The sequence below is a fragment of the Larus michahellis genome, chromosome 1, assembly GCF_964199755.1.
Source record: "Larus michahellis chromosome 1, bLarMic1.1, whole genome shotgun sequence".
NCBI classification, from domain to species: domain Eukaryota; kingdom Metazoa; phylum Chordata; class Aves; order Charadriiformes; family Laridae; genus Larus; species Larus michahellis.
This window is the reverse complement of record NC_133896.1, coordinates 4,742,418-4,765,314: the sequence shown is the minus strand read 5'-3', so window position 1 is coordinate 4,765,314 and position 22,897 is coordinate 4,742,418. Positions and strand designations below refer to the sequence as shown.

At 45.3% G+C, this 22,897-nt stretch overlaps 1 protein-coding gene across 1 annotated transcript in view; it reads left to right on the top strand.

Annotated features, from left to right (window-relative positions):
• Nucleotides 1–16,056: 16,056 nt before the first annotated feature.
• The window catches only part of PRKCQ (protein kinase C theta), a 69,138-nt gene continuing 62,297 nt past the window's right edge, over nucleotides 16,057–22,897 (top strand). The window contains exon 1 of the mRNA XM_074573218.1: nucleotides 16,057–16,241. The gene's annotated coding sequence lies outside the window, so the exon portion shown is untranslated. The remainder of the gene's footprint in view (nucleotides 16,242–22,897) is intronic.

Sequence of the window (22,897 nt, the reverse complement as noted above, 5' to 3'; positions counted from 1 at the left end):
AAATCAGCTGCATTTTCTCCTGAGAATGTGACATTTAAGTGCAATCCAGCCAGTGATAAGCCGAGTAAACATAAATGCCAAGAAAAGCTAAAGAGTAGTCTGGCACTTGACAGCCAACCAGCTAGTCCCCAAAGTAAAGGATTTTACTAACTTTTATTTTAAGCTTTTTTTTGTAGCAAACAGCATGTCTGAATACAAATTATCACAAAGATCAAGATGTTCAGATCTGAAAATACCTCAAAACAACTGTCTGCTTTAACCTTTGCATATTTTACATATTTTTTTTCCTTATAATCATATTCCACCCACTAAAGGATTTAAGAAGCACTGGAAGGCAATGTTTCTATAGAGGGTATTTGTTAGAACATAATATCTGCTATAAAATGTAGCTGGGAATTATTAGAAAATGCCCTGAAATAAATGTTCTTCATTAGACCTATGCTAATTCAGAGGATCATATCATTCAGAAGCAAGAAAGTATATGCAAATAACATCTGTCTCATAACTAGAAAATGGCCCCAAGCCTAAAAGTTGGAGTCTGGATCTTACACCTCATGAAGTGTCCAGAGCTCCAGGCTTGGGATCTTGCTGAATAAAACATCCGAAACAAATTAGAAATAAGACTAAGAGGAGCACAGAGTTCTGCCAGCACCCAGGGTCTCCGCCGAGCCCAGTGGGCAAGTCAGGTGTGGAGACACAGCTATCAGACAAATTCAGTGATCAGGAGAAGGAGATCATCGAGTCTCCAGTAGCTACAAGAATTAAATGTAGATATACTATAACCACCCACTGCTCCTTTAACCGTACAAGTGACATTTCTGTCCCAGCTGTTCGCTATATTTGCCACATTTACCAACAATGGGGATATGGTGAGGGCAACTAGAGGTGGGTGGCCACATCGTCACAGCAATGGGTTTACCTGGAAAGTTCACAGGACTTCAGATCTCTCCGTTTCCTTCCCCCATTAGCATGCTGGCAGAGCAGATGTTCTTATATCACATCGATTTGCATACCATAGATTTACACCAGCCTGAGTCTGTTCACGAGAGATATTTATACCTGAAGGAAACAGCACTTTGGGGTCTAGAAATAACAGCACAGACTCAAAAAAACAAACAAACAAAAAAAAAAAAAAAACAAAAAAAAAAAGCCAAGGCAAACCCGACTTTGGGAGGACTTAGCTCACCCAAAATTATTCAATGGTGGAAATGACTAAAAGAGGACCTTGACTTTGACAGGCTTCACCATCTCAGCCAAGACACAACGATCCTCAGCACGAAGGACCTACCTGGATTCCACAGCCCAGATCCACATGAGTATTTGGGCTCCTAAATGACAGCTACATTAGAAACAGTAGAAAGATGAAGGCTCAAAAGTTCCATGTCCGAGCTCCCTCATGGAACTGATTCCTCAGTCAGTGCAACCACCATGGCTAATTCACCACCTCTCCTTTCCTTCCAGGTACCTTTCACTATCCCTACATCTAATTATCTAGATCTAAAGGAATGCTAAAATAAAATTTTTCATGAATAATGGCCCCTCTTAAATCTATGTACCATAATAATGGCAATTAATTTGAACGGGCTGTTTAAAAGCTATTGTATTGAGCTCAGCGCAAGCCCAATTGACATGCAAATGCCTTTTATAACCCGCTACTCCCTGCACTATCAATTATCTCCTAATTAAACAACAAAGTTCCTTTGCAATGCCCCAGTTAGACATCATTACAAAACATTTTGCCATCACTTAGTGGATTAATGTGGCTAATTAAACAACTTGCAGCGTGGAGTCAAGATCGTGGCATGACACTTGAAATGAGGTGCACAAATCTCTATAAATTGTTTGAAGTCAAAACCTGCTTGGCCTATATTGACAAAAAGGATTACTTGAAAAATCAATAGCTTTATACTGTTATTTTTTTTCCATCCTGGGGGAATAAAAATAAAAAACTGCCCACAAACTCCCCAATAACAAATTGCCATTGGAAATGTTGGCTTTTCCATGCTCAAAGAAGAGACATTTGCTCTCAGTTTGTACAGGGTGGGAGTGTCTGGGTTTGATCAAAATTTTGGTCAAAAATCTCCTGATAAATTTTCCATCATCTGAATGCACCTATGCACCTACTGGGATGATTTCACTCCAAACTGGAGCTTAACTTCACCTATAACAGGGAACTCCTTTTGGAACTGTTCATCTGCTACTATATCCAGTAGAAAGAGTTTGCGGCTGCTGGTTTCTTTCCATCAGCAGGCTAACCTGCTGCTGGGAACGATGAAGCCCAGCTTATTAGTGCTGTGATTGCATGAATAATTCCAGATCCAGTCTATGTCCAGGAAACTTGTGGGTTTGCAGGTTCAGCCTCAACAGCTGCCAGTTTCCCAGGTTGTGACGCAGCTGCCACTTTCCAGCTGTTGTTCAGCTAAAATCCACCTTGCAGGGTCTCTCTTCTGAATTATACACTTCAGATCAACAGCTATGGAAAGACGTGAACGTCTGTTTAACCTAAAGAGAGAAGATTTTGAGTTTCAAACCCATACTATATGTGAGGCCACTCACAGCGCACCTGTGTGTCTCCACTGACCCTGGGTGATTAGCTGGACTTAGACATCTGACATTCAAATTCTGGAGTCAGGAATCTCTCATAACTCACAGCATCAGGCACAATGGGTTCCTAATCCACAAAAAGGACTCATCACTAATGAAAGACATATAATCTCTAAAGGAGGAGCCTCACCCAGGACAAAGCATAGCATCGCTATTTTCTGTTTACAGCAGCTGAGAGCGTGAAAAAGCTCTTTTGAGTTGTCTGAGACTCCTCCTTGGAGCTGCACTGGGGACTGTTCACGTGTCCCAGTGACCGTGATGACACTCAAATCCATGACAGCAAAGGGCAAATCCAGGAAGCAGTAAACCTACAACCTTCCTTCTACCCTAGGAAGCAGTAAACCAACAACCTGCCAGTGAAAAAATATCTTAGAAAAACACGATTAGGTGGTACAGCAATAAACAGCATGTTAGATATTTTTGTGTCCTAAGCTATGCCTGACAATGGTTCAGATTTGTATTCAGATAAGGCGATCACAGTGAAACTGAAACTGCCTGCATGATAACTAGTTCTTACTAATGTCAAGACAAATTGCCTGAATTATTGTAAAATCTGAGGCACCCACCAGAAGCAAGCATGTCCCATATTATGTTGTTGGATGGCACTCCAGAAATACCCATGAAACTGTTGGCTTATACACTCTCCACTAGGAGGCAATCATCAAATCACTTTTAATTTGCAGCTGAAGACCTTGACTTTTCACTTCAATTGCCCGCCCTGGGTTGAGCAGCGGCTGCTCCGTTCTTCTGTGTGTGTCATATTAAGCGCAGAAGCACTCAAAGCAAAAGTCACACGCACAAACGTAGGAAAATGATCCTTTTGGTTTTTCTGCGGTCTACAGTTTGATCACTGGACTGCCTTGGAAGACTGATTGACACCTGACTGCACCTTTGTCAGGTTGGACAGAGATACCCTCGTTATCCATCTCTGTTCTGCTGTGGCCTTCAGTCTGCTCACCACTCTAGGATGCCACCACCTGACCCCAGACTAACGCAGTCATATGTCACATGAATTAGAATAAAACTTACTCATCTACGAACGAGCGCTTCCTGCCTTCCTTTGAACCTCGCATGTATCGTCACCCTCTGCTTATTATAGTGCCCTGTGCTCGGTCACAAGTGATCGCTTCCCCTTTCTCCCTTTACGCGGCAGAGTATTGCACAAACAGAGAAAAACCACTCCCTACCCAAACTGAACAAAGTGGTCGCAGGGAGGGAAAGCACATTATTTGAGCAAGGGGGACAAATGCTCTCTCATGGGCTCAGCAGAGCAGCCTGGCGAAGAACAGGCAAAGAGACCTGTGCAAGAATAAAAGTGATACCTCAAAGTTTAGGTATAAGGAAGGCCAGATCCAGGCTGTGGCTAGTGAGCGGATTGGCAGCGAAGTTAGACAGTGGTACAACTCCTCCAACACGCAGGTGACAGCCCTCTGCTTGGTCAGCTGGAGAGCTAGTGCCATCTCTACTGCAAGGAACCTGGAGAACAAGATGTGATGTCTGGGGACACCTGGGCAGGTCAGACGGGAGCAGTCACCTCCTTCACAGCCTCAGAGTCCCTGGCAGGAACAGCAAAAGCAAAATTGCATCAACTCTCTTTAAGTGGTAAGCAAATGGCTGTGAAACATGAGCCTGGGATGGTGCTGCAGTTCTCAATCCTCTCCACCTCCTGCTCCGTGTCTTCCAGATTTTTCCCACAAATGCAGACGTGCACTTTCTGAAAGCTCTGCTACTTTGTCTCTAGCTCTGTGCCCATCTCTGCAATTTTTCTCATTTTCCTTGTGTCCATAAGTCTTCTCAGCTGAGGGACTGATGGTGTCTCAGACACAGTACTGAGGCACTGAAGCAAGGCTTAAAGGTTCAAGCATGGGAGAGTCGGTCTGTCTGCTTCCACGCTTCTTTCACATTAGAGAGGGAAAAATGGCTGTACAGGTATATAACATCCTGAAACAGCTTTCCTGGCTCAGTCATGTCATTGGTATTGCAAAGCCTGTCCCCCCTCTTCCAATGCCTGGACAAGTGCAGAATATTTGCAAACCCGATAGTGAGTCTGGTGGACAATACAAATATACACATGTATAAATACTCACATAGGCAGATGGGACACAAGATCGTTCTGTTACTGCAGCTCTTCTTTGTCATCTGGGCATCTCGTTGCCCTCTCTGTGGTCTTAGATACAGACACTTGTGGCGAAACCCTGGGGTGTCTGGGGGTGTTGTATATATACGTAGGCTCTTTTGATACCCTGTGTAGATGATGCCCTTACTACAGCTCTGCATCTAAACACGCCTGCAGATCACACGTGGATATGAGTTGGCAGTGTTAGGCTTACGGTTGGACTCGAAGATCTTAAAGGTCTTTTCCAAGCTAAATAATTCTATGATTTCATGTATGAATATGGATTTGTATGTATTAATACCTTGCCTTTTGTTGTTTGTTTGCCTTTAGATTAATGCAAAATGCTTTCACTGTTCAAAATTTTCTAGCTTTTAAAAAGCATGTTTAGCATGTTTTTTCCTCTTAAATCTAGCTTTTAGCCTGCATCTTAGCAAACTCCAAACACAGACCAGTCCATATAACTTCTGGTTCCAGACATTTCACCACCTTGCTTTCTCCCACAAGCACATTCCGCCTGTCCCCAGAGACTCAGAAAAAACAATCCCTTTCACTGACACTGGACTAAAATCATGCAAGTGTTTCTATTGATCCGGACTTCTAAAAAGATTGGAGGTGTGCCTACTGTGGTTTAAATGAGTGCAACCCTGTTCAAGTCAATTAACTTTTTCTGATTTACGAGGAGCTGTCTCTTTGACTTTACCATCTTGACCAGTTGGATCTGAATTAGACTGGCAGTTCTTTATGAAAGTGAAATTCTGCATACATTTCAGAAGCCAAAGATATAATTCCTAAAGGGAATATATACTGCCTTATCATCACAGATATTATTTAGCATTCATATTTCACTAGCATCTTGATACTGGCCGTGAAGAAAAGATACCGTGTTAGAACGTGTCCAGACCTGTAGAAGTGACAATTGTTGTCTCAAAGAGCTTGAAGGTTCAAATCAAAAAGAACAGTGGGCGAAGAGAGGGACACTACTAGAATGAAATTACAAAACCAGATGCATAGTCTTCAGTGCTAAGTGTACCGATGTTACAAAAAGTCAGGGCCCTGTGTACCACTTGACCTTCCAATTGCAACATGGAGCTGATTCCCCATTACGGAACATGCAATGGCCTAAGAAATAACATGAATTGATAGTTTGTGCAGTGACATTTTTAAACATGCACTGACTTTTAGGGGAAGCCCACAATGAATATTAAACAAGCCCCTGCATTTCCTAGGGTAGGTGGGTAGGGCCTGACATTCCTGTCTCGGTTATATGCGGTGACATTTTAAAATAATTTTTGTCACTGCACGATTCCTCTGGTTCTTCAACCTTATTCATTCTGGGACTTCATGAGAATTAAGTCTCTTTTGTTGCTAATAAATGGAGCCCTGGATTCCCTCACCTGGAAAAGGACTTTTGACTAATGCCACTGTATATGGAAGAGTGCTCAGAAATTATAAGAGCATTTGAGTACAAACCAGAAGCACAAATGAAAAGAATTGCTATTTTCAATTGTTACTTCTGAGGCATTTTGTGTTATAGCACCTTGATGCCTTACACAACACCTGGATTAAGTCCAAATCTGCAAGGCTGTACTGAAAGATAAAACACAAAACCTACTTATCACTGAAGTCCCACTTAAGCCTTCGAAATAGACTTCAAGTACAACTAGAGTGCTGCACTTGCCTCCTGCACGGGGGACCTTCTATGATACAGTCATTTAATTTCAGGGTACATTTGAGCTTTTTCTTATATAACCTGAAGGAAATCACAGGATAAACCGCTTTGGATCAGAGAGCAGAAAAGTGATTGTAGTTTTGCTTTTCCTCTCCATCCTTTGGTTTTCCTCTCATTAGCAGGCATTATCAAGCAGGCTTCCAGCCATCTAATCCTTTCTAAGAACTCTCTCTATGAATCAAATGAAGCCGGAGGTAAAAAAATTATTCATATATGGTCGTGTTTATCGTTGTCTGAAAAGCAAAGTGTTCAAACCAAATCCTCCAGAGACAAAATAGCCCGAACTGCTACCATGATGACTTTTAATAATAAGTGAATGCTCCAGAACTGGGTGGATGGGGTAAAAGTGAAAGGCCCCTACAGCGTGATGTCCTACAGGGAAGGATATTCCAGGGTCTTTTCACCCTTCAGATCTTGACCTTCTCTAAACAGAGATGTTACTAGATCACGAAGTAGTACCATGGCTTTCCTCCATTTACCAACACACAAGAGCATGGAAGACGCATCAGCCCAGGCTTTATTGCATGCTGGGGTCCAGAGGACTTGCAGCCAGTTGTTAGGTTATCTCAAAGTTGCATGTTTGCTGCTGTAGTGGCAAGGACAATCTACGAAGACTGTGATCTAATGCACAGATATCGACTTCTTGATATGATCAATCAGCGCTTCCTCCCCCACATCTGTTACTGTCACAGAGCAACTCCTTGAAATAACTACAAGAGCTTGTTTCAAATGTGCTCAGGTATTTCCGCACTGTACTGCAAGGCAGGCAGCAGCACCGGCATCCCCGAAACCAACCCAAGTGAGGCAACATCCTCTGTGTTCGTTCGCACCTACCCAAAGCAAGTGTCCTCACTGTGTGCTGCCCCGAATCATCACCATGCTGTACGCGTGCTCTTCCTGCCCCTCTATGGCAGCCCTGTCATCTTCCCACGTTCCATGGCTTAGACAGGCTCCTGAAGGTCACCTACAGCACTAATCTGTTCTTAGTTTCTTTCTCTTTTTTCTCCTCTGGTCTCAGTACTCGAGTGTGGAGTTTTTGATGCCTCTCTCTACCCTGCCAGACTCCTTGACCACAGTGAACATGAGGATCACATGAAGCAGAGAGTTTTGTTTCTAAGGGGTTGATGGGGTCTTCTTCAGTCATTCCCAGGAGAGTAATAATGAACAGAGAGCGCATAGAAAGCCACAGCCATGAGGTGCTTGGGGATCTCCCTTTTATTTCTTCCCTCACTGAAATCCCATTTCTACTCCTGCTAGTAATGCTGCAGACACTTGGGTACCTAAGTGGGTTATGATCCCATTAGCTGTGGCCGGTGACATAAAGAGAGAGGATCATGGCTTACCTTACTGTCCATCTGCCTTCCTAACGTTGCAATTGCTTAGGACAGTGCTCCGAGTTCCTCTTCCTGATCCTAGCTGAGCTCTCTGTAGCATCTGCCTTTGAGGACCAGCTCTCCTGGCCACCAAGTTTAACACCATCTAATCTTATTCTTTTCCATGCTGCTGAAAATTGAGTCCATCAAGTCTCTTGCTGGGTGTCCCAAAGCTGAGGTCATTGATGGAAAAAGTATCCTGGACACCCAGAATCCTCTGGTGAACAGAGGCTACTGTGGCAAGTCATCATTTTGAGATTTTTGTGGCCGTAATAGAAAGGATGTGACAATGGTTCCCTTAATCAGAGCCCGATATGTTTCCATCAGCCCGCACTGATGGTAAATGCACTCACATCAGACGTTTTCATAGCGCCGACAAGAAAAAGTTTTGACCTTTCACCTTAACCACTAAAAGAAAGCAAGCCAGCAAACCCACTCCTCACCCAAAATATTCACCACAAGGAGGTCAGGTCTGAAATGTTACCGTCAGCAGCCTCTCTTTACCCCAGCTTACGTTAACTCTGCAGTGAAGACAGCTTTCTGGGAAATTTAGAAGGAGCGTGCACACCACAGCACTCAACTGAATAATTCATTATTAGCAAAACTTCACTGGGAAACAACACCTTCTGCTGGCGTTCTTGTTGCTTTTGAATAGGCCAATTCAAAAGAATTATCAGGCGAGCTAATGTGAGAAAAACAGAAAGAATTCACAGAAATAAAAGAAAGACCTTCACAAGTCATCTTTGGCTCATGCCTGCTTATGAATAGCTTATAGAGGAGAGGTAAAAAATACAGAAGAGGATGGTTCTTGGCTGGCTGCTCCCAGCTAGGAGGTGTCACTGATGCAAACCAAACACAGGGGGTAGATCAGCACTCATTTTGTAGCACCAAGAATGTGACAGCGTGGCCTCAGCACATGGTGGAGTCGTGGGATGGCAGCGGAGTGAGGGGGTGCTCAGCTTCCCCAAGTTGGGTTGGGAGGGAGGCAGAGCAGGATGAGTCAGGGTTTAGCGAGCTGAGCCCACCACACCTTTCCAGCTATGTCTTGGTTTCACAGCACCGTTTGCTAAACCACTGCTGACTTCTCTCAAAGCCTTTCTTGGAAAAAGCACTACTGAGATCGTGAAGACCACTAATGAGCATCTGCATATGGCTTTTGGTGAGTCCGCTTGGGGCTCACATCTCCACCAGCGGCTGTGTGCATATCTACCCAATACCACAGCTGCTGGAGTCTTTCCCAGGCTAAATCAGTTCTTCCTTTGGCTAAGTCTTCATCAGCTGGAGCTGCTTCTGGCATTAATTCACGTCATGCCTCAGGGAAGGCTCTCCAATGGGACAAGTATCCGTCTTCTTCCCTGCCACGCCTGACCTGTCAGTTCTCACCACGTGCCTTCCACACAGGTCCAAGTGCAAAAGACACCTTGAGACAAGATGCCTGGGGACTCATAGTGTGGGGATGTGTTATTGATTACCCAAGAGCTAGATATTGCCCTTCTGTGTCCCTAGGCTTCAGTCTCCCGTCTATAACAGAGGGAAAGCTGTTCCTTTTTAGGGCAAAATAAGGATACATACATTAAAAACAATGAGGTGCTAATACAATAGATATGAGAGACTTCGGTCCTGCCTTAGACAACCTGTTCTGTTGGGCTTTCCTTCTCCAGCCTGCCCTGCATAAAGGAGGCTGTTTGCTGCTAGGAGTTGGTCCCTTTCAGGAGTTTCTACAGCACCCGGCACGAGGGGTTTCTGTGTTGGACACTCGGCACTTCTGAAATACTAGTGATAAACTGCTTTGAGTTACTGCAGCGTATAACCCAGAATCAAAGTTATCATGCAAAACTTCTCAACTCCTCACCGTTACATGACACAGCATTCATTTAAGATCCAAATTTGTAGTAACACCATGGTGTCTTATTGCTCTTTCTGACAAATTATTTTATTTGAAAAATAGGAATATGTGACTGTCTATCTGCTGAAACTGCACAGATAATAATTAAATAGAATAATAAAATTCTGGATTCCTGGGAGGAGGGTTCAAACCTGTTATGAGTGCACGATGACTAGATAGAATGCAAGAGCCCTTACCAGCTGGGCTGCTGGAGCCCATAAATTTGAAGAAGGTGACTATGTCTCCAAGGATGCCATAGAATCATGGAATCATAGAATGGTTTAGGTTGGAAGGCACCTTAAGGACCACCTAGTTCCAATCCCCCTGCCATGGGGAGGGACACCTCCCACCAGACCAGGTTGCTCAAAGCCCCGTCCAACCTGGCCTTGAACACCTCCAGGGATGGGGCAGCCACAGCTTCTCTTGGCAACCTGTTCCAGTGCCTCACCACCCTCACAGTAAAGAATTTCTTCCTGATATCTTCCAGGTTTGAGGTCTTCTGCCCCACCTCAGCAAGCATTATAAACATCTTCCAGCCATGATGCTTATTTCAGATTTCAGTTATGCTGCACCTTAAATTCTGGTACAGACATCAGTCATGGGAGAAGACCATGATGTGAGTTGTCAGCAGCAAGGCTCAAAACCCAGACTTCCAGATCTAAAACTGAAAAAATGTCACATGTTGAAAACAAAAACCCCTGTATTGTTAGAATAGCAGCAGCAGAAGATTGATCAACCTCCCACTCGTCTTTAGAGTACCCTCTACAGGGGTGCAAATTTCTGTGCTGAATGCCAATGGTTACAAAGATAAATGTGAGCACACTTGAATTCCTGCTGATCTCTTAAACTTTGTGACCTTCCTGGGCAATAACTTCTGCTAATCCCAACTGAATTTAAACTAAAATTCTTTTAACTGGGAAGACAGAAAATACAGAGGGTATATAAATACAAAAAGAGCCCAATGTCATTTGGTTGCCCAAAGAGGTTGTGGAGTCTCCATCCTCAAAAAGGAAGATACTCAAAAGCTGTCTGGACATGGTCCTGGGCAACCAGCTCTATGTGGCCTTGCTTAAGCAAAGAGGTTGGACAAAGATTACCTCCAGGGGTCCCTTCCAACCTCAACCATTCTGCGACTCTGTGATTTCATAGAATCATAGAATGGTTTGGGTTGGAAGAGACCTTAAAGATCATCTAGTTCCAACACCCCTGCCATGGGCAGGGACACCTCCCACCAGATCAGCTTGCTCAAAGCCCCGTCCAACCTGGCCTTGAACACCTCCAGGGATGGGGCAGCCACAGCTTCTCTGGGCAACCTGGTCCAGTGCCCTCACCACCCTCACAGTAAAGAATTTCTTCTTAATATCTAATCCAAATCTCCCCTCTTTCAGTTTAAAACCGTTAACTTTCTATCACTCCCCTCCCTGATCAAGAGTCCTTCCCAAAAGCGAAGATGATTGCTGTTGGTTTTGCTTCAGATTTCCCCATGCAATTAATTAATGATATTAAAGGAGCTAGGAATGGCAGAATATGTGTGCCAGCATTCCCGCAACCCCCAAACTGGGCAGTTTGTCTCCAAGGGTGGTCAACAGCATTTCAATGATGCCCATTTCAGGGAGACTTGCTAGAGACGGTGTTTTTCTGCAGAAGCCAGTGAAGGGGTATTGCTTTCACACAAGCCATGGGGGACTGTTCTTCAGGAAAGGAGAGGAGCTTTCAATCACAAATTACTTTGTATTTTTCTAGCAGTTTCAAAGCACCGCACCTCTCACGCAGTGTCAACTAGAGCATGTGGTCACACACAATGAACCTTTTGGCTATGGTGTTGGCTTGGGGAGGTGAGGTTTTCACTCGCTCCCACCCCTCCACCACCCACCCCACCTCTTCCCCACCACCGCTGTGTTCACCTAGCCCTTCATGTGACCATGTCCTGTGAAAATGATGCCTGTTACAGGCAAAGGGCAACCCTTCCTTTTTCTTTTTCTTTCTTTTCCTTTTTCTTTCTTTTTCTTTTTCTTTTTCTTTTTCTTTTTCTTTTTCTTTTTCTTTTTCTTTTTCTTTTTCTTTTTCTTTTTCTTTTTCTTTTTCTTTTTCTTTTTCTTTTTCTTTTTCTTTTTCTTTTTCTGTTTTGCTTTGCTTGTTTTTTTTTAATCCAGACCGTTTTGCTGCTCTGGCTGAGAGCACGGGGAGGGGATCAGTTGAGTCAGCAAAGCGAGGAAGCCATAACGCAGGGTGGGGAGGCAGGACACAGGCAGGAGGGAGGCAGAGCGTGGGAACCAGCAGGTGAGGGCAGGCAGCGGCGTTGCCTCCCTCAACCTGTGCCCTAAAATGCATTTTATGCATCTGCTTAAATTGATTATTTTGAACGCCACCAGCTCACAGCTGCTGACAAACCATAGTATCGAGCCCAAAATGAGTGAAGAGGGACTGAGAAAAGGCTTTGAAACTTTACAAAATCATGATTGAGCAAACTTTATGGACTGGGAATGCATTTTGCATCATATGTTCCGTTGGTCCTTGGTATGAAACAAAAAACTCTTGGAGGGTACTGCAACAACACCAGTGATAGGACTATCCTGGTTGATTTATTTCTCTTTATAGCTAGAAAGGGACCATACATATCTCCAGTCAAAGAGTTCCAAGGAAGTAAAATGAGACTGGACCCTGTGGAAAGATTTTCCCATGATTACTCAAGCTTTTCTGGTGAAGCCTGGGAGATATGCACCGTCACACAGTATTTTGCAAGTGACTTGATTTGCTCACTGCATTTCCTGTCCTCTTCTGCAGAGGACAGGGAGCTCCCAAGCTGGAAGTGTGTGACAGCCAGGCGGACAGAACTCTTTCGGGAATGGGTGGTTTGGGGAGTGTCGGACCCACCACGGAGTAGAAGGGATGAAGTGACGTGACCTCTCTGGTCCTTTCCAAGCCCTTTCTTTTATGCTAGAAAAGACTGAAATATAAACCTCATGTTACATGCTGTGCACGCTTTGAGCAGAAATGGAAACCTTTAGGAAGGAAAAGAAGAAAAAAAAAGCCCAGTTTTAGTGCTACCTTAACATTGAAAATGACCTAACCCGCTATATTTTCTTCTTTATTTTTCAAACACATTGACTCATTAACTGAGTTTCAATTAATTCAAAGCAAAGACAAATAACTTCTTTCACGGAAGTTATTAAACGTGTTCCCTTGTTATTTTTTCCCCACACCCTCTTTAAATTAACAATAAATTGCAAATAATCAGCCCTAAAACCCAAACAACAGAGGCCAAATATGTTGAGAATGAAACTCTTCAGAAAGGCCCATTGCCCAGGCAAAACGCTCAATCAGTTTGATTTTGTGCTGTTTTTTTTTTCTTACTGAAAATGTGGGTGGTTTTCAAATACAGGAAAGAAAACACGATGGCTTGTGGTGATATTTTCCACCAGAAAGATGCAGCTTTAAGGACTTTTGGTTTCCTGTGGCGCTTTGGGAGCTAAGTGGCCCGATGGGTTGTTTTGTGTGCGATATCCAGAAACAATCCTGAGCCAAACTATTTGTGGGTCTGCAATATTTCCTATAGGTGAAGTGACCCTCGTGTAACCAGCTGCTGTGTCATGCTCTGTCCCCTGGGTGGAATCTGGTGTACGTAGAGGGGACAATGGGGTTGGTGAATGGGGGACAGGCCATGGGGCTGCATTGCAGCTGGAGGTACACCACTACAATGCCTGAAGCTTGCACTCAGCCAATCTGTGCAGGTGGACATGATGGTCCTCCAACTATCATGTTCCTGTGCAAATCGTAGCAACAGCATCAGCAACACTGGAGCTGAAAACCTAAGCTTGGGACGGAAATACTGCGTCCAGCTTTGGAGTCCTCAGCACAAGAAGGACATGGACCTGTTGGAGCAGGTCCAGAGGAGGCCACAAAGATGCTCAGAGGGCTGGAGCACCTCTCCTATGAAGACAGGCTGAGAGAGTTGGGGCTGTTCAGCCTGGAGAAGAGAAGGCTCTGGGGAGACCATATAGTGGCCTTCCAGTATCTGAAGGGGGCCTGCAAGAAAGGCGAAGAGGGACTTTTTACAAGGGCATGTAGTGGTAGGATGAGGGGTAATGGCTTTAAACTGGAAAAGTGTAGATTTAGATATTAGGAAGAAATTCTTCACTGTGAGGGTGGTGACACGCTGTCCTAGGTTGCCCAGAGAAGCTGTGGCTGCCCCATCCCTGGAGGTGTTCAAGGCCAGGTTGGACGGGACTTTGAGCAGCCTGGTATAGTGGGAGGTGTCCCTGCCTATGGCAGGGGGGTTGGAACGAGATGATCTTTAAGGTCCCTTCCAACCTAAACCATTCTGTGATTCTATGAAATACATGAGATTTTAATTATCTGCAGCTCACCTTCAGTTGGGATGAAAGAATATCTTCTGCAGGCTTGTAGTATCAGCACCACACCCTGTGCCTCCCCAGTATAACACACTCTGATGCAGACAGGAAGGATGGGTATGTAAGTTAATGGTGTGTGAGTAATTAAAATGCAAAATCATCTGCTTCATGAAATGCCTTTTTCTCTCCTGCTCGTAACAGGAATAGGCATTATACCCATCTCAAATTGTTCCAGAAAATAGGAGAGAACCACTCTTCGAAAGGAATTCATTTCCCCTGATTTCCAAAATCCCAGCAGCCTTTCCCTTTGCCTTGCCTTGCCTCCCTTCTTTATTTTAATGCACACTTTACATTTTAGGGACCAGCAGCAAGGGCAAAATAATCACAATGGTATACAAAAAAACATCCCAGCCTGTTCAAAGTGAACACTTACAAGTCCTAAAAATTTCTCAACACCTCATTTGGATGATCTCAAACAAAACATCTCTTTCACAGGTCTGGCAGGTGGCATGTTCTGCACCTCTAATGGTGTATTGACCTTTTAGGCAAACAACTTTTGAGATTCTTCATCAGAGCTTTAGGACTCACAGAAGGTACCTGAACACAGACTCATGTCTTCTATGGGTACCTCAGTGGTGTGAAGGACATCTGCATGTTCCCCTGCTATAACTGTAATCATATTTGTTTGACCATTAGCGGCAGCAAAGCCCACTAGACTCACAGGGCTGGGTGTGCTCCTGCAGGATTTCTCATGGTCTTCTCCAAAACCCTTTATACCTCAAATTTCTGGGGTTTCTTTTCCTTCTTGTTCCTTCTGTCCCAGGTTCCTAGGCCATTTTCCTCCTCCAGATCCCACAAGCCCCATCATCACAACTAATCTTACAGCACAGGAGGAAGCCACAAGACTGGTGGAGCTGAGAAGGTCTCCCAGGGAATGTCCCAGGCAAAACCCACCTCTGACACCCTCAAACCCTGAAAGAGATGCACAGAATAGGTACCACCTGGCCTTGCTTCATACAACAACCTGGTCTGAGCTTGGACCTGCCTGGAAGAGAGATGTTTCAAGCACAAGAATGTAACACGATAGGACAGGGAGACATTTGAGGTGCTGGAGTGTGTCCGGAGAAGGACAATGAAGCTGGTGAGGGGTCTGGAACACAAGTCTGATGAGAAGTGGCTGAAGGAGCTGGGGGTGGTTCAGCCTGGAGAAAAGGAGGCTGAGGGGAGACCTTCTCGCTCTCTACAGCTCCCTGAAAGGAGGGTGTAGCCGGGGGGGGTCAGTCTCTTCTCCCAAGTAACAGGCGATAGGACAAGAGGAAACGTCCTCAAGTTGCACCAGGGGCGGTTTAGATTGGATATTAGGAAAAAATTCTTCACTGAAAGGGTTGTCAAAAATTCAAACTGGCTGCCCAGGGAAGTGGTGGAATCTCCATCCCTGGAGGTATTTAAAAGGCGGGTAGCCGTGGTGCTCAGGGACCTTGTTTAGTGGTGGTTTTGGCAGTGTTAGGTTGATAGTTGGACTTCGTGATCTTAAAGGTCCCTTCCAACCTAGACCATTCTATGACTGTATGATTCTAAGATGAAAGAGGAAAGACTTCCCTGTTGACTTCCCCTCTGCACCCCTCAGCAATCTCCCCCCCTACTGCTCGTTACAACAACAAGGCTCCTCAACTTGAAAAAACCACTTGGAAAAAAAAAATATGAAAAAATCAGGTTGTCCTAATTATTTCATTCTTTTTGGTGAGCATTTCTTTGCAGCCACGGTTGCACCGCCAGCAAAAGGGTCCTCGCAGCGGGGTCCCTCGCATGGTGGGACACGATGCTCATCCCCCAGCCAGCACCAAGCCCCCCGAGATCGGGGGCTTTTTATTTTGGGGGGGTGGGGGGTGGGGGAGGCAAACACGGGAGGAGGCTGGGGGGGGGCCGAGGGCGAAGAGGGGAGGGCGGTGTGGTGCCGAGGAGGAGGAGGAGGAAGAGACGGCGAGGGCAGCCCCGGCGGGGCGGGGGCGGCCGCAGCGGGTAGCGCTGCGCTGCGCCGAGCCGGGGCTGCGCGGGCGGAGCCCAGCAGCGCCGAGTTTGCGCGGAGGATAACGGGGGGACGCTCAAGCCGTGCCGAAGCCGAGTTGAACCACCCCGGGCTAATCCCAAACCAGCCGAACTAGCCAAGCTGCGCGGCTAGCAGGTACTGCCCGCGGAAGGGAGGGGAGTGGGTTGCGCGGAGTCCCGCGGCAGGGGGATGTGGCGGAGCGGGCGCAGGGGGCGCGCAAGGGGTGCGCGGGCAGCGCCGGTCGGGGCACGGTGCGGTGCGCGCAAGGTGTGTGCAGGGAAGCGCTGTTCGGGGCGCGCAGGCGGCGCGCGGAGCGGAGGGAGCGCGCAGGGCGGCGCAAGCTCTGTACGGGCAGAAGATGCGCAGCGGGGCAGCAACGGCGAGGAAGTTTGGGGCACTCTGGTACCGTTGGCGTCTCATTTTACCTGGGGTTCAGGACACTCCGCTCCAGCTCGCAGTCCGCGCTCGTTAAGGGATCGTAAAGGTTTCAACTTGAAACCCAGCCAGTTATTTTTTTTTTTCTTTTTTTTTTTTTTTATATGAAGATTTTAAATTACTTTCAGGTTCTACACCTGATGTGCGAGTGTTTGTGGTTTCATAATCACATTTTCCTGTCTTTAAAAAAGTGTTGTTATGTCTCCCGTGTGACCTCATGCAATACAAAGAAGAAGGGGAAAGGAGAAAAACAATGAAAACTGATTATAACCGAAGTGTTATTCAACACAGTAAACAAACTGGGGAAAACAGAGAGGGAAAATACTTTCCCCTGCTAGATTCTGTGATGTTTTGTAGGTGTTTCTTGGTTACAGCAGTATGTAATAGGACAGCCAGATAGAAGTCTAGTTTTAGAGGAGATGTTGCATCTCAGTAGCTGGGTATATCATTTTCAGGTCGAATTTGTAATGTTCTACAAAGTAGCGCTGTGTAAGTTTGAAAGCAGATTTGAGCGGTAAAGAGAAATGAACTGTCTCCATCCCTCCTCCGCTGCCGAGTGTTGCGAGCTGCATTTCCTTTTGAAGGAGGGGACTCGAAAACCCAGCCTGGCTGCTGTCTTGAGAGCTGGGTTCTGTTCCCTGTATGCACGTTGAACGCTAATGAAGTTAAACCCTTGGGTGCAATCAGTTCTTTTTTAATTGTTGCTACAATGCAACTAACTAACTTCTCGGCAGTACTTGTCTGTAATCTCCAGTATTGTGGTACTTTGCAGGCGTGGAAGGCTTTTTAAGGGCTTTTTATTATTTTTTTTTCATTTCCACCGATGAAACAACAGTAGCAAAGAAAATGACTTCACCAGCTGAAAGCCACTCAATTGAGTCATGCTAATAGCAGATTATTTAGTAGGGTTAGTAGGGCAGGAAGAGATAAAGTTTCACTGAACTTGTTATTAAAAAAAAAAAAAGGCGGGGGGAGGGAGGAGCAGAACTATTTGTGGATTTGTGGTGAATAGGGCAACATTCTGACTTTTGCATTTTTGAACAGTCAAATTCTTGAAGTCCTGGACCTGTGCTTTTTTTATATTTCTTTTACTTTACCCTTCTTTGTGATTGAAGAAAGGACTCCACGTGCCATTTGAGGCTGCCAGGTATATTTGAGTTTCTGGGGAACATCCTTTAGGAGCTGAGACGAGGGACCAGCAAGGAGCACCTGCTCCAGGGAGGTCCCTGTCCCACCTGTGGTGGAGCAGGGCTGCATTCAGCTGGAGGTTGATGGCCTCCTAAGGCAGCTGCTCCCCTGGAGCTCACAGTCCCACCGAGCTGCCGTTGCCCAAATGCCTGACATCAGAGTTGAGTCTAGATCCTGGCATGGGCTCTGAATTGTTGCCTTTGTCTCTTTTTTTGGTATCTAGGCTGGGCATCAGACTTTGATGTCCACTAGCCTTCGCTTGCCAAAGCTCTCCGAGCCACGCTGAACCCCTCGTTTTCCTCACATGACTTTTTGGCCAACCTCTGTGAGGACACATGATGGATGAAGCGAGTAATGCTCAGCCTCTGCAGAGGTCTCTGGCTTGAAAGACTCCCTGCTTTAAGATGGTGCCGCGGTTGCACTGCCGTAGGCAATGCAGAGTTTAGTTAGACTTTCTCCCCACTTCTATGTGTCCTTAGGGTTTTTTTTCTAAAGCCCTATCGAAGATGCAGATCCCTCTGCTGAACCTCCGTCCTGCGTCTCAGCAGCCCCCCTGTACCCAGGTTGTTTTTGTAATCATGCTGCTACACTGGCTAAAATTTTTCTTTTTTTTTTTCTTTTTTTTTTTTTCACACCAAGGAGAGCTATAAACAGAGAGTTATTACATTGCCAGGGTGGAGCTAACTAATTATTTTTTTTCTGCCTCAAGTGTTGTTTCCTTTCAAAGAAAGTCACTCAGTTGACTCTCAGAGGTTCTCACGGATACACCGCGTGCCTCATCATCACATCAGAGGTGGAGGGGCTCAAAGGAAAGGCTGAGAGGGAGAGACCAGGGAGCAGGGATGGAGGGAAGGAGAGCCCCAAAGCAGCTTAGCTTCCCAGCATGACAAGTTTTTATTTTTCCTCCTTGGAATCAGGTTAGTCTTGTACATCCTCTCACTTAGTTCTGAAGAAGGTGATGTGGTGAATATAACTTCTGATGGCAACTTTTTGGTTTCTTCTCTTATTGTCTGTGTTCAATCGCAAAGAGCTCTGCAGCAGCCTCGGATGGATGAAGCACTAAGCACCCTCCAAGGCTTTGTCAGGAGGGCTGCTTCATAGGAGCTGCTTTTGGCTTTTTATGTATGTGTTTATGGATCTAAGTTATAACACTTTTGCTGAAGCCAGGATTTGTGTAAGCAGAGTGTTGTTCCTTGCCTAAGCTTCAAAAAAGTGATTCTCAAAATAGAAAAGGCAGAGAAAATCAATGCAGTAGCATGAGCATCCAAAACCTATATGTGAGAAATCATCCGTAGGACCAACCAGAGCCTTGGTCCTGCAGTCGCAGGTACCTAGAGCTCGGTGTTCATGCACAGCTCCCTCGCAGGGTTTCTCATGTGCTGCCTGTTCTTACATAGAAATATTCACCGGATCGTGTTCATGGTTGGCATCAGAAGGCCTGTGAGCTCTCCGTGACAGTTTGTTTCCATTCCGCGGTGTTGCTCTCTCTTTGCCTTCACTTGCATCCGAACCAGAGCATCTGACTCCTGGTTGTAGGCCCGGCTGGAAGGAAAACATTGGCAAAGGCAGTGTAAACTGCAAACCCTTCTCTGTAGCCAATTGCAAAATGCTTTCTGTATCGTTGCTTGTTTGTATTAATTTTGTGGTTTATCAGGCGGGCTGGAGACAACCAGACACATCCGACAACCAGATCGCATCCAGCAGTAAAGATAATGTTTATTAACTTTGATGATGTGTGTGGAATGAGCCCAGATTGCTTTTCAAATTATGCACAGCCGTTTTAGCAATGGATAATTCCTCTGGTTTGCATCGTACCTTGGAGCAACACCATTGCTTTGGGGCTGAATTCTGCCATCCCGTTTTGGTGATATTTTTAGTTCCACCTATGTGTAAGAATCCTTTCCTGTGTTTGTTTGGACCTTTTGGGCAGAAAGACTGCAGGGAAGAAGTGTAGGGTTGTATAGGATGTACCCAGGGCAGGATGAAAAGAAAATGGTGCAGCTTTCACATAACCGTACGGTATCTCTCTCGCCACGGTGCCATGTGTGGGGTGCGGATGCAGGGTTCCGTTATCTCTAAAGTGGATTTCTTGATACTTATCTGAGTCGTAAAGAGTCCTGAGATTGACAGATGATAAGCTCTACATAATAGTATTCTGGTTTTTGTGAATGGTCATTTTCCACATCACGTTCAACCTGGTTTGGGCTGGCGTGGTCCTCTGTTATTAGCTACCTCAATTATTATGTCTTTTAATTTGCTTGGCATTCATTCAAAAGAAGTGTATCGCCTTTGCCTTATCATTGTCAAGTACAAACGTCCCACTTATCTCTGGGAGATATGATATAGTCAGAGCGTACGCATAGGAAATACCAACCCTAAAAGATAAAAAAATTTCCAGTTGATAAGAGAACAGGGACGTTATGAATCCTGTGGCCATCTGTGTATTGGGCTCAGTCTGATTCTGTGACTTCTGTTACACCTACTGAACTTGCCGTTTCCTCAGGGAAGTGAAGGGAGACTTAATGCTGAGACCAGTTTAGGGCATCCTCGCCCTGCCAGGTCAATGGGAAGAGAAGGGCTCATGGGTACAGTTCATCGCGTGAACGCCTTGCGCTGTGTCCTCGGCAATGCTTTTCCTGCATGGCCAGGTGTTCTAACCTACAAGTGTTTGATTGACACTCTGTCACTGAGCTGTCATGGACCTGACCTGCATGTCAGTCTGGACCTGGATATAAAACAGGGGTAAAACCTCCACGCTTTGAATAAAGAGTGTGAAGAAAGTAGCTCTGAACTGCCTGGGAGGTGCTTACGGACAAAAAGAGGCATCTCAGCCAGCAGAACAATGTGAAAAACCTCAGGATATCCACAAACCAGGCCATGGACTTCACTGAACAGTGGTGCTGGGGCTGTGTGTAGGCTTCAAACGAAACAGAGCAGAAAAGATCGTTCTGCCCCATTCTGTCGCTCAAGGCCAGGGCACTCTTGCCCCTCCATCAGAAGATGACACCACTTCTCCAGGAGCAGAAGACACTCTTTATGGAGAAACTGTATCTTTCATGGCATAATTTTTTGATTTGCAGCTCATCAGTAATGCCTGATGAACACCTGAGTTTAGAAAAAGAAAAAAGCTCTGCATCTTATCCCCAATGATTATGAACTAGAAAAACAGAAAAGGCAATTATAAGAAGTTTTCATCCAGGGTTGCCAGACCATCAACTGTTAAAGGAAAAAAATTGATGTGACCTCAGAAAGGTGCCTATAAGAGATGGTTGGAGCACCTTCCATGATATGTAAAGGAATTCAAAGGTGGCAATAAAAATATTTCTTACTTAGCACGTTATAATTATCAGCAAACATGACAGTAGGAGGACTGTGTCCATAATTATGACTGCCCTGACTAGGAGCTGAGGATGAGATAGTGCATGAATGCGTAAAAAAAGTTCATGCTAAGGAGTTTACAGTGTATGTAAGAATGACTTATAGCAAAGGTAGCAAAAGCATGGTACATATGGAAATGGTGAAAGAAGGAGATGGAAGGAAGGAGGAAGTCTTGCAACCTTGTGTGTTGCAAAATCACAACTCTTCATCGGCCTAGTGACATGCTCACAGGTAAGGTTTTAGATCAGGGTCTAAGCTGGAAGCTTCAGGGTTACAGATCCAGCTGGTTTTAGAGGACAAGAGAATCACAGAATCATAGAACGGTTTGTGTTGGAAGGGACCTTAAAGATCATCCAGTTCCAGCCCCCCTACCCTGGGTAGGGACACCTCCCACCAGACCAGGTTGCTCAAACAGAGATATTTGAATAGAGAAATAAAAGTGTTTTGCATTCCAAAACACAGAAGATGTTCAGGTTGGTTTAGTTCTGTAGTGGAAATATTTTGGTCCACAACAAAAATGTTTTGATTCTGAATGCTGTTATTGTGTGTCGTAGGAGTTCAGTTGAGAGATGGAACATGCTTTTCCATTGAGTTGATTTCCTGGAGCTTCCAAGATGCATCATGACCTCTTTATGTGGTGCAGAAAAGTGTAGACTCTATCCCCAGTGTCCCTGGCAATAGTGTTCATGGAAGATGTGGTCCTGTGGATAAACCTGGTTGACAGAAAGGAATGAGGATATGGGGGAACCTTATCTGTAGTTTTCATGAGGCATTATGACAGGTTGGTTGAATCAAAACGTTTCAGACTTTGTACCTCAGTTTCCTAGAGCAAAAAAAGCATAACTTCAGAAAATATTTAATTTTTATATTTTTTTTTTAGTTTAAAAAGTGGTTCTATATCAAATATGTTTGACAGAATTTTCTATGGCAACAAAACCCACCGGCTCACCACCTGCAGCTCATGGAGGGTTTTATCATTTAAAAAGGCAGGAAAATGATGGTTGAAACCGGTTTGAAAAGGTCGTTCCAGGCTCTGGTGGTAACATGGGAGAAGGTGTGAGCGTGCCTGCAGAAGTGGATCACTGAGTGGAGGAGGAAGGGTAGACCTCAGACTCCTCACCGCAGCAATCTGGGGTGGGAAAAACCCTGTGTAGACAGACAGGCTGAGAAGGTGGTGCTGGTTACAACAAGGTGGGTAGAAGATAGATAGGTATATGGTGAGAGGTGGGTGTGGGGCTGGGGGCAGCTAGTACATTCCTCCCTACTGCAGAAGGGTGAAGGTTCAAGCTAGAGATTCACCTGTGTTTAGGTCTAGCATATTGTACAGAAGTACTCTTTAGTTTTCTTGAAGCTTTGGCTCTTGGCATCATTCCTGGGCATGAGGATTCATGCTTACACACCTCACCAGAACAGCTAAGACAAGAGTATCCTTGTTCCTTGCTCCTTGTAAGGAAGAAAGAGACACCTCCAGAAAAAGTGCCTGGGACAGATTGCTAATTATCTCCTGTTAGGCGTTATCCAAGGCATAAGGCTTTCTGCCTGTTGCTTCTTCATGGAAAGGAGGCCTTGTAGCCCCAGAACCAGAGCAGACCCACTCAGATTCTGCAGTAATGCAAGCATGCCTTTTCCTCAAACTCCCACCTATGGGCAATACGGAGCCAGTGTTTATTTTCAGGGTGGAAAGTGACGTCTCTAGAGATCCAGGTGAACTTAGTGAACCCAAATGTTCATCTTATGTAGCTCAAACCGAGTCCCAGCAATGATGCCCGGTCACGTTCCCCCAGTGATAT